The 12189-nt window shown below is 37.5% G+C and overlaps 1 protein-coding gene and 1 long non-coding RNA gene across 3 annotated transcripts in view; one reads left to right on the forward strand and one right to left on the reverse strand.

Annotated features, from left to right (window-relative positions):
- LOC143904226 (uncharacterized) overlaps positions 1-12189 on the forward strand; it is a 470020-nt gene that overhangs the window by 352571 nt on the left and 105260 nt on the right. The window lies entirely within an intron of this gene.
- The window catches only part of LOC143904229 (uncharacterized), a 63091-nt gene continuing 60412 nt past the window's right edge, over positions 9511-12189 (reverse strand). The window contains exon 3 of the long non-coding RNA XR_013258872.1: positions 9511-10279. This is a non-coding gene — a long non-coding RNA (uncharacterized LOC143904229). The remainder of the gene's footprint in view (positions 10280-12189) is intronic.

The raw sequence follows: 12189 nt of genomic DNA on the forward strand, positions 1-12189 counted from the left end.
AGGAAATATAAATAATTTGAAAAAAATTATGACGCAATAAAGAAGTTTGATTATTCCGTTGATAATAAAAAGATTGAAAGGAATATATCCGAATGGGCAGACTGTTGTTAAAATTTCACAATTCATGCATCGCGTGGCGCTAATATAAGATACGATAAAAGCGTACGGAAGAAAGAAATCGCGATATTTTTAGAAGTGACGAAGGAACAGTAGAATTTCACAATTGCAATGCGAAAGATTGTAGCAATGACCGTCGAGAAAATAATTACTACGGCATACGAACGTTGTTACGAGAGCTGATAGAAGACCGATAAAATCGCGTAATCGCATATTGATAACGACGTCATAATTATCGGTGAGGGACCAACCGCATTGGCAATCGAATATTTCACTATGTGCGCGGTTACGCGTAATCGAATAAAAATTCGATGTCGAACGCAATTATCTCGTTGCTTTTGCTAGCGAGTGTAAAGTACAAAGATAGGATAAAATGATATTATATATATGCGGATCTAAAACGTGCAAACCATAAGTAAACTTATCATATTGTAAAATATAAGAAGATAAAGTTTAATTTTAATAACAGATTCTTCGACAAATACATATGACGTCGATTTTTTGTTAACCAAATTGTCAAAAAATTCTCAAGATTATATTTTGTATTTATCTACATCTCGAATTAAACCTATAATGCGTTATTTAGACATTATTAATTTATGACTACATTGATTAATTATATGATAAAACCATACGTAACATTAAAAATACGAAAAAATTCAAGAAAAAAGTAATACCTGTTCAAATAACTTTTAAAGAAAAATCGATCTAAAATTAGTTTAGACCTTTTATCGCACACAATTCACTATCTTTTTTCTTTCTCTGTAAAGAAAATGGAGAGAGAGAGAGAGAGAGAGAGTGTGTGTGTGTGTGTGTGTGTGCGCGCGTGACTGAGAGATGGAAATAGAAAATTCGACAGAGATAGGGAATGATCAGTAACTAGCAGCGACTGCCGAGCAACAGATTATCGACAAACACTTTCGATATTGGCAAATTGCTATTGGCATCCTTTTTCCCCGCTCGGCTTTCTCTTCATCCTTCATCCTTCTCTCCTTTTCTCTCTTTGCCCGTTATGTCGCTTGCTCGAAGGAGAAGTTAAATCGAATCCGGTAACTGCAGTCTAAGAACAAACCGAGGTACTGGGACGGGTACAAAACCGTGCCCCCCCCCCTCGATACTGGCGCGGCTAACTTTCGCGAAGTTTGATGCCTCGCAAATCAATGGCCATTCGTCGGACCGCGTTAAATTACTACCGATTTGGTGCACTCTCCCGGTTCGCGCGGGATCCAGTCGAGTCAGTCGGTGGAAGGCGATGGTGTCGATTATCCCGCGTCGATCGTCCATCCTTTCGCCCTCACCGGAAACTCCGATGCAGCGAAAAACAGACGCAGCTGTAACTCTTAATCTTGCGAAATGTGGGAGTGCAGAAAAGCATTATTTGCTTTTACCACGCTTCATTTGGCTTGCGGCACCGTACATCAATCCGCATGAATCTGTACAATCGCGAGTATTAATTTATTTTCTGGATAATGGAGACGTTCTATTTTAAAGATATTGTACGCTAAGTATTGATCCCGTGACCTGATACTTAAAGCGTTTAAATAATTTTTGCCTTTTCGTCAGCGTCAACAAATATATCTATCATTATTTATTTTATCAGCGAATATTTATTACTCAATGTTAAATTACTTATTAACTTTAAGTATAACGCTACATATTAATCATTAATATAATCATCAAAACTATATACGACTATAATCAGCGTACTACTTTAAGTGTAAGCTGATTCAACCTTTATTTGATTTACCGTCCTCTGCATGTAGCACTTTCGAAAAGCTTGCAATAATAAATATTCTCTTGAAAAAAATATTCTGGAATGAGGTACTCAAACGATTTTATCTATTTTTTACCTTTCATCCAATAGTATCGTCGTATATTCGGGGTTCTCGGGACAATAGAAGAAAAAATAAGTAAAATTATTTTTATTTTACTTACTTATACGAAGAGAAAGAGTAAATATTGCATATTTTTAATGTTACAATATAATTAAAGTTGTATGTGAAAAGCAATAAAAATATTATAAAAAGATTCATATAAGTGTATGGATTTAAGTCAATATTTTATACGGTTGCATCAGATTAGGCGTGTGTCGTTTTCATATAATTTTTACAAGACAACAGAGAGACGAATTGGATAGAAAGATAAATTGAGAGAAAGAGAAAGAGAAAGGGAGAGGGAAAAGAGAGAGAGAAAGAGAGAGAAAGGTAAGAGCGCATCTATTTGGAGATGAAGGTTTGCGTAAGAAATTTCGACTCGCAAAACGAAGAGAGGTCGCCTTCTAATCATCATACTCGACTTTTCCAAGATCTTATCTGACGTGCTCACGAAAGTATCAAAGGAGGCGTCTCTAAGTAGAGACGCCGTGGATCCTCTCGATAATACATGACAAACATGCTTAAGTTTAATCAAAAACAGTACCGCAAAAAATGAACAGCCATATTCGCAATTTTCTCATTTAATATCAATGCTTATTAAGAGTTTTTTAAATATTAAAAAGAAAAGGAATAAAACCAAAATTTTATAAAATATATAGTTTGTGACTGAATAATTAAAATTATAATATATTATTTCATATAGTAAAATTAGTAAAAATTATCAAGCAATCGACAGCTTTGAACAAAATATAAATAAACGTTTTACTTTTAATCAATTTTTTTGGACAAGGACTAATACTAATTTTCAATGTAATCAAAGAAGTTCGTATTTATTGATTTAAAAAAAATAACTATTAAAAAATGTTATCGTGTTTCGATTTTTAAAGTTGATTATTTTAAATGTGTCCCAGGTACTAAGAGAAAGAAAGTGTTCAGACACATTTTGTATAACGTAAAAGAAACATATAAGAAGTTTTTCCATATTATGTATATACGTATTAAATATATTTCATAAATATATAGCGGTTGACTGATACTTGGCTTTGTATGGATTACCGACGCCACATAATAGGGTCGTTCTAGGAACTAAAGTTTTTAATCTACCACTGAATAGCGTTTGAAATTTTTCACCTCCAACGACGAAAAGCGAGTATTCATCGCTTCACCGACTACCCTTTTCACCTGGAAATCCGTGAGCTTTAGCGAAGGTACCGCATTTGCAAACTGTTCCCAAAACGCCGAATGAATGGAAAACGATTTCAAAGTGTGCATTCTAAATACATTTCCGGCGGCGATATATTCCCGAAAAAGGCGCCGAACTTGCAGTTGGACGCGGAAGAAAAATAAAGGGAGAAAAAGAAAGAAAGGAAAAGAGCGTAAAATTGAAAAAAACGAGCAAGACATAAGCAAAGTGTCAAAAAGGAAGAGAGGACGGAGGGAAAATAAAGATCCCATAGACAGTGCATTCGGCATTTGGCAAAGCCCCTGCGGTGGAGGGTAAAAGCGACAGTTTAGGCCCATTAGGGTATTTATGGATTGGCCGTCAGGGGCGAGTATACCACAGGGCCAAGCACGAGGGTTCGATAGTTATTCAGAGGCACGCGACTTTAGACCCGCTGCATCCCCCTCCGCCGCCATCGGTCCCTCGCCTTTTCTTCCTTTTCTCGCACGCCTTTGCATTCTCGCGCGCACTCCCTTTGTCGCTCTCACGAACCTGCCGGCAGCGCGGCGTGCACACGAATACGCACACATACACATATACATACCTTTCCGGGGGTAGTGCGCCTCGCTTTTCACCCGACGACTGAAAAACAGGACGGTGATTTATGGGACGGCGCTGGACATCTTTTTAATGGTCTGCCTAAACGTCTCAATTTTGTCGCTGATCCTGCTATCCGCGCCGGCTTCCGACCCGGTTAGGTTTTCGAGGTGTTAAGCCGTTTTTACTACTTCCGTAAATCGGGGTTACTACGGTTCTAATCCGTAGTAATCGAATAGCCCGAGTAATTGCAAGAAGATTAAAAAGTATTCCTATATACGTTTCTTACAACCTGAAACCTGATATTTAACCGGGGTCAGATGCAAATATTTGATTTACAGAACCTACGGAAAAAGCATCTGTCAAAGAGACTTGTACAAAGTAAATCGTAAAGCTTAAGAAGCACAATCTCCATTTATAATATAATTAACTTTAATAACAAAATTCATGTAAATTTAATTTGCTCGCAATACTAAGGACGTTATATTACTTTCTTTTATTTAGCTTCATAATGAGAAGGAAAATAAATAGTCACGCATAGCATTATGAAGAAGTTAAGGAAGTAATAAGACGAAAACAAGTTTCGTACTCTTGTGTGATGCTGCATAAAGTACCTGATGCAAGCCTGCCAGATTTAATCCTGCCATGGTAGCTGAGAGCTAAATAATGTTTTGCGGGATTACATTTAACTCTGGCGGTTTAATTTGCTCCTTCTGTTTGTATCCTACTTCCTATCTCATCTCGTCACACTCGTACGTAATTGAGAAAGTTAATCTTCAAATGCAGTTGCGGTGATTGTAACCAATCGCTCCACTTGGTTCGTTTAATTTATTATACATATTTGGCGAGAAGAGTTACCACATTCCGCGTTCTCCAATAAGGTTATTCTTTGAATATTTAATGTCTTCGAGATAACCCAAAAAATTGTAAAAAAGAAAAAGAATGTGGGATAAAAACGATCGTGGTATTCCTGGTCGAATCGACGCGAATTCTGTAACCTATTGACTATGATGAGATCGGCAGATTCATAAGGCGCTTTAAGAAGGGTCTCCTCTGTTGAGAGATTCGGGCATCTGAAGAATTTCGTCAATTAAATACGGACGGCGCGGCGGCGGCGGCGGCGCGCGGCGCGATCGACACGACGCGGCACGTATTACAAGAGGAGAGGTGCGCGTCGCGCGTGCATCGCAAACGCACCACCGGTCGTCGTCGCATCGCATTAAAGTGCACGACCATTTGCCAGCACGGGCACGGAACGAGGATCGCGCGCATTCTGCGGACGCGCTCCTTTCTTCCTCTTTAATAAGAGCCGCCTGTGCACCCGCCAGGCCCCGTTTCGACTTCCGGAGACTCTTCCCCCGGTCTTCTCTTCCTCTCTCTCCTTCCCGGCCTAACAGAGATGCATTGTGTGCAACGAAGCACCTGGCACGCGCCAGCTCCTGTCTTTATGTAGCTGCTTATTCTCCCTCTCTCCCACGACTTCTCTCCTCTTCTTCTCTTCGTACTCTCGGTTCTTTCTCTCTCTTTCCCTCTCTCCCTTTCTTCATTTCTCTATCATCCTTGTTTCTCCTTCTCTTCTTCCACCCACACATACGCCAGGCGAGTCGTTATCCCCTGGATATCCTCCGGACGTTTGCCCCTCCGTTTCAAGTTCCTAACAAGATTTCCATCTCAGATATCTCTCTCCCTCCGTGCCCGTTCCGCTGCACGCGGACTATTAGCAGTAAACGTTGTTCGGTAATTCGACATGGCTTTCGAGAGAGCACGGACTTTTGTTCATTCTTTACCCCTTTTGGGGAAACGAGACGGGCGGGAAGGGATAAATACGGCACGCAAAAGTAATAAAAGATAATTGTATCTCGGTGTGTGCAAGAAGACCATCCAAAACACTCGTTCGAAATTAATATCTTCGACACTCGAGGTCCGTCCTCCTATTTTTTCATATTCCTATTATATACTCTTTCTTACTTTAAAGTGCCGTAAGTGAAATAATTACGAACCATCGTATTAGAAGTTAAAACATACTTTATGCGTACGAACAGCACAAACCTACACACAGACACATTTATATATATAATGCACACATTACAAATGTAATTGCGCTCGCGAATAATCAATGAATGTGAATTCTATAATATTTTGAGTGTTATTCTGTCCTATTTGAATATGTAACTTACACAATCTTGGAAGTCGATGTAACTTTAATTAGTAACTTGTATTTAACATAATTTTGAAGTGGATGAGATAATATTAGAACTGATCCGATAATAACTGACTAAATACAAGTAATAGATGTCATTTTTCGAATTTATATGCATCAAAGTTTTATTTTAGTTTCCAATTAGACTTAAAACTGACTGTCGTCCGCGAGAAATTTAACAAATCGGTAAAATTTAAGTTTACACACCAAGAGACTTTTAGTTTAAAAATATAACACGCTCATCTATTCGAAGGATTTACTCGGTTCAGGAGTCATCGGCCTTTAAAATAGTATAGAGAATTCCAGTTGTTGGCACGCGTCTACCTCTCTGACTGTCAAAATACCCCTTCTGCCCCTCCTCCCCTTCCTTTTCCCTACATCCCTATCATTGTCGATCTTTGCGATACTTTCTCGCAACAGAAGGCACGTACTTGGCCCTCGAAGGGGCCGATTCCCTCGACGTGTCCATCGTCGAAGCTGTCTCGGGGCCCCCTCACTTTTCTGGAGTTCTAAACGCTCGATGAGGGCCAAAGACCTTTCGCTTTTCGATTCTACGTTAGCAAAAAAAACCTCAAGCTTCTCGTGTTTCCCACGTGTCCTCAGGCCTACACGAAGGCGTGAAGAAAGGTCGTGCCCGGACACAAAAATGGGTCCTGTTTTTCACCGTTCTGATGTTGACTTCTACCCGAACGTTTTATCATAAACTTTTAATTTCACGTCACAATTTGAATGCGCGATATTAAATTTTCAATCACAGATTCGATCACAGGCGAATATTCTAAATCGCGCGATTGATGACATTTCTTGTGATTAACTCAAAATATAAAATACCAATAGCATTAGTTTAATATAAAGTATGAAATATCAGTAATGTAATTGATTCATTATTATGTCTCATAACTAAATTTTATTTGAGAGTACGTAATAGGATATCACAAATAAAAAAACAATCGTGTTATTATACTAACAAATATGGAATACGCAAGATACATGATACTGTACGCTCGCATGATGCGCTACAAATTTTACACGGTGGGATATACAGAGAACTTTGAATATATTATCGCGGATATAAATCATATTAGTTATGTGATTTGTGATTCAATATATATTCCATATTGCTAATGTTATGCATTCTGTTGAATTTATATTACACGGTTCGCGTACATGAAAGAATGGGATGCAATTTGATACATCGTACTTATAGCCGCGCGCGTCAATCGCGATTACACAGGCTGTTGATCGCGCACCTTTCAGTTTAGAATTTTACACAGACGATTTTTTCCAGCTGAGACCCTTGTAGTTTTATCGCAGATTAGAATTGCTTCTTAATTACCTTTATTGTTTAAATGACATCGTTCCATTAGATTAATATTATTTCGCGATACAAGAATAAAATGCAATTTGATTTAATCCTGCATCACGGGACGCAACGAATTCCATCATCAACGACCGCGCCTCTACGGGATATTGCTCGCTGATTTTCAATTTCGAATCGGGTGAAAGCGCTCAAGTTAGGAACTGGAACTTTATCGTGTGTTGCCAAATCGCGTATTGGCGATCGCTTCCGGCGACGCGCGAATTACGTGACACACGCTGCAAACGACGGCCTGCCCGGCATCGCAACGGCAGCGACCTTTCTTCGACGGAGAAACAGAGAGAGAAAAGAGAGAGAGAGAGAGAGAGAGAGAGAGAGAGAAGGAAAAGAGAGAACACAGAAAATGATGATGCACTATTGCACACGGCGCACGGTGCGATTCAAGTGCGTTGCTTTGCTCAGATTGACGCGATATACGTCACGGGGTTTCCTTCACACGATGAGATAAGCCTGCCACAGATCGAATCGGAATCTTATCTAAGCGCCTGTCGATGACCTGCACACACTCCGGGGGTTTGCATCACACCAAAAATGTCCCGACGTGCGCTTTCTCCGAAGAAGATCGATAACGGCAACCAACGGTGGCATCCTCTCCTATCGTGGTGGCCTCGATGGCAAACGCGCGCGCGTGTGTGTGTGTATGTGTGATTCACGCGTGCCATCACGCTGACGCCCAAGATCCGATTCCGTGAGTAATTTCATCGCTTCGTTTCTGGTATCGACCGTTATCGGCTCTCTCTCTTCTCTCCCTGTCTTCGTCTCGCAATGGAAACACGTGCCGCGAATAGACGATAATAATGACGGTTTGCCGGACATCCCTCGATGACGGATCGATATTTGGAAATTTATTATCGCAATAATGGAGGTAATAACGATCTCTTTCCTGATACGATAACAATCGCGTCCGGTGTGAGGGAGAAAGAAGAGTTTCTCGCTTTCGCGGAAACGCTCGTGCGTCTCCATTGCTTTCGTAATGAATCATGGTTTCGTAATGAAACGCGATTCAACGATTCATAAAAATCGATCGCACTCCAAGTTTCGAGTATTCTTGCGTTTTATTAAGATAACGAAGTATCATTTCCAAAACCGCGATATCAACGACGGACACGTAAAGTAGTTTGTAATGAGAGGTCAATTTAAGTTATCCGAGATGGCAGGTACAGAAAACCAATATCTAATAAATCTAATAAATCTGTAGATAAATATATACAAAAAAAATGTACTATTTTGAAATGTTCTTTCTGGAATATATATCAAAATTTTATTCAAACACGAACACCCGTTTTCCCGATAGAAAAGGAGATATATTATATATATGTATATATATATATATATATATACAGACTGGTATTGCTATCTTTAGATGTCATATTTCGTTGACAGATATTGCTCTTTAATTTCGTCCCTTCCGACATAAATTTCAGCAGATAATCGATATTGCTGTCGCGACAACCGAGCCAAATGCCTTTTGGCGTCACAGAACGAAAGATAGGTCAGTGGAATTTACTAAATTTAAATGGGGAATTTACTAAAACAGGAGTTATTGCACGGCATAAGTCACGAGGAAAGGATGGGAAAGTATTCTACGATGGTTTCTTTTCGATGGAATTAAAGTGGGGCGCCGCAGTTTTATCAAGGGAGAAGAAAAACATTACCTCTTATATATATAAAGTTATATATATATACTGATAAACGTAAACGTAGAATAACGCTTAAGAGTATTTATTGTAACTGAATGACCGTGTAGGACGGATGTGCCGATAGCGATAAACGTGGAAAAACTTTCACGAGTTGGAGACGATAAACCGAATAAACGAAACAAAATCGTGACGATCGTGTTGTCGATAATTGCACGTTATAAAAATATAACGCAGGAGAGAAAAATTGCGGTAATCTTATAAATAATCTTATAAATTTTAATGCAAAAATGTAACGATTGATTGTAAATGTATAAAAAAGATACATAACAGATAAGAAATGCACTGGAATATATAATTTTATATAATAAATGAAATATATAATATATTATCAAATCGCCATCATTGCGTTCAATTTTTTTTTTATTACAAGTACCATTTTGAAACGAGTCTAATAAATGTATGTAAATTATAAATGCTCTTTCAATGCTTAAAAAGAGAGCCATAAATATGCATCAATTATTATTTTTAATACACAGTCCCCAAATATTTTGATGCATTTCTATTATTGTATTTTATTATTAATGTAACTTAATATCTTAATATCAAATTCTTTTTAATTTATTAATTTCAATTCTTATTTATATATACAGAGTGGACTTTTAGAGAAAATACAAATCTCGTCATTTAGGACTGACTTACGTGAGTTGGTTATCTTTTCTAGATATAACAGTTTACTTTTACGCAAGTTCTATGAATTTGTGACGACATTGGAGATATATATATATATATATAAAAGCAAACAAATTAAATAAATTACTATTTAAATGTAGCTCGCTCAACCAGAATAATAATTTATTCGTTTTTATCCGCTACTTATTATTTAAAATAAAATATGTTTAATTTTGTTTTCGAGGAATATAAAAATCTAATGTAATATCTATATTTACAATTTTGTATGATACTGGATTCAACTAAACCATGTGATTCAATTGTTACGTATTATTTATTGTAATTTATTTTTTTGTTATTTTTATTTTTTGTTATCGTTATTTGTTCAGACAAACAAAAAGATGACTAATTTCGTTTTAAAAGAAAAAGATAAAAGTCACAGGTGTATACATATTGGCGTATACGTAAGTATGAGCGGATGCTATCTCAACTAGATTAATCCAAACAATCCAAACGATCCCACGACAGGGTTGGCACGGTTGAAATTCTCCATAATGCTGGTGCAACGAATCGCTCGCACGGAAACTTATCGGCGGGATTCGCTCCCGGGAGGAGTGGTCCGATTAATGGATTTCCCGTCACCTGTGTCATTAGTCGCTCGTATATAAGTAATAAATAAATGTGCCCTGGGTTCGGTACTACGGGTCTTCTCGCTCCCGTATGGCCAACGTTTATTATCCTGTCGCGAATTAGCGACGCCGGCGCGAGCGATCGACCTCGATACGCCCTGTCGGGGATATACGGACTGTCGCGATCAATCGATTCTCCGTGACGCGCCGCGTGGTTCGCGCTAAAAGAGAGACGAGCTAAATCGCCGATGAGCTATGGTCGGTCGTTAACGTTAATGACACGTTTTTCCGTCGCTTGTTTATCGCGCGGACGATACATACATCAAGGGATCTAGCCTAAGTCGATCCCCACGCGATTCCTCTGTAATTGAGTGATTTTGCCGTGTTCAACGACTATTATCTCAAATACATTTGTCATAAATTATATTTATGTTAAAATAAGCTTTATTTAGTTTTAACTTGGAAAATTTTTTGTATATATATGTATATACGTATAAAACATATCATAATCGCGATTAAATTATGATATTCAATATATTGTAATCTTATCTTATATCTTAGAAATCTGTTTTATCTTTGACTTGTATCATTTTCTGTAATAAATAGCTCGTATAATTACTTCTGATTTACTTCACTATTATATTAAGATAAGATTTTTCTCTTTCTCTCTTCGACAAAATGGTCGGATTTTATTCAAAGAGGACACGCGAAGAACACCGCATGTCCTCTTTAATCGTTTTCCTAAAGGTACTCGTTTGCCCCCCCCCCCCACTTTCATTAAGTAGAATCTACAGAGTGGCTGTAAACGTGTGTTTGTGAACGTAAATTCAATTTTTATAAAAGAAGATAAATCTAGTCAAATTTTCATTAAGACAAAACTAAAAATGCGTGTTTTTTTTCAGATATTCGTATAAAATTATATATTGACTTAATGTTACTCTTTCGAAAATAAATTTTCTAGTTACGTATTGAATATTATTTTGCAATAATTTTCACAAACTCTTTTATTGTTTTAATTAAAAATAATCTTAATTGTACAAATCTTACTTGACATTTTACAAAATTCACAGAATTACTGAATTAAATTATATTGTCTTTTTATAAATATAGATGCTTTAAAATTGAAAATAAAAGAGCGAAAAATTTTTATTTAAATTACATTTTTTCGAAAATCATTTTTATACTAAAAATATTTGAATCGACACTATCTCCATCATTTAATTTTTAATAACACCTCTACATTTGAATTTAATTTGCAAACCTAATTGCTTTATTGACTATTTGAGGCAAAAGAACATGAGCCTCAAGTATTTACGGTACCTCTTATGCATCATTAATTTTGACCGCGCGTCTTGAGACATCCTGTATAGACCTCTGGCCGAGTTTCAGTCGCCCTGGCCCACGGCAAAACCGTCTTACCGGCGTTTTTTTTGCGACGTCGCCACCGTGATTTGTCACGTGGTGGGTGGCGAACGATTACGTTGCATTTGCGATTTCACGCGAATGCTTCCCTCGAATCCCTCGTGCGACCGCTACCGAGTCTTTTCGCTTGTAAATTCCGTCGACGTTCTCACCTCTCACTTTCGACAGTAGCGGTGGCAGAAGTCTCATCGAATGATTGTTTTAATTCCCAGCACATATTACTTTTGTGTGAACGTATTTCTATAATGAGAATACCGGCAAATAAAAAGACGGAATTCAGAGAACTACTCGAGTAATTATACGCAAACCGAACACAAATTTCCGAGATATTTATGTAAGACGTCAGATCTACTGGAATTTATTGGAATTATCATTATTATATTATACAAATCCATTTTCTGCAAGATTCCAATTTTGAAACATGCAATATTAGTGATATTATATTTCCAGTCATATTTTATATGTGAAATATAATTTTAAAATTTATTACATTTTCAAGAT

The sequence above is a fragment of the Temnothorax americanus genome, unplaced genomic scaffold (assembly GCF_048541705.1).
Source record: "Temnothorax americanus isolate GAGA-0224 unplaced genomic scaffold, ASM4854170v1 Scaffold5, whole genome shotgun sequence".
Classification (NCBI taxonomy): domain Eukaryota; kingdom Metazoa; phylum Arthropoda; class Insecta; order Hymenoptera; family Formicidae; genus Temnothorax; species Temnothorax americanus.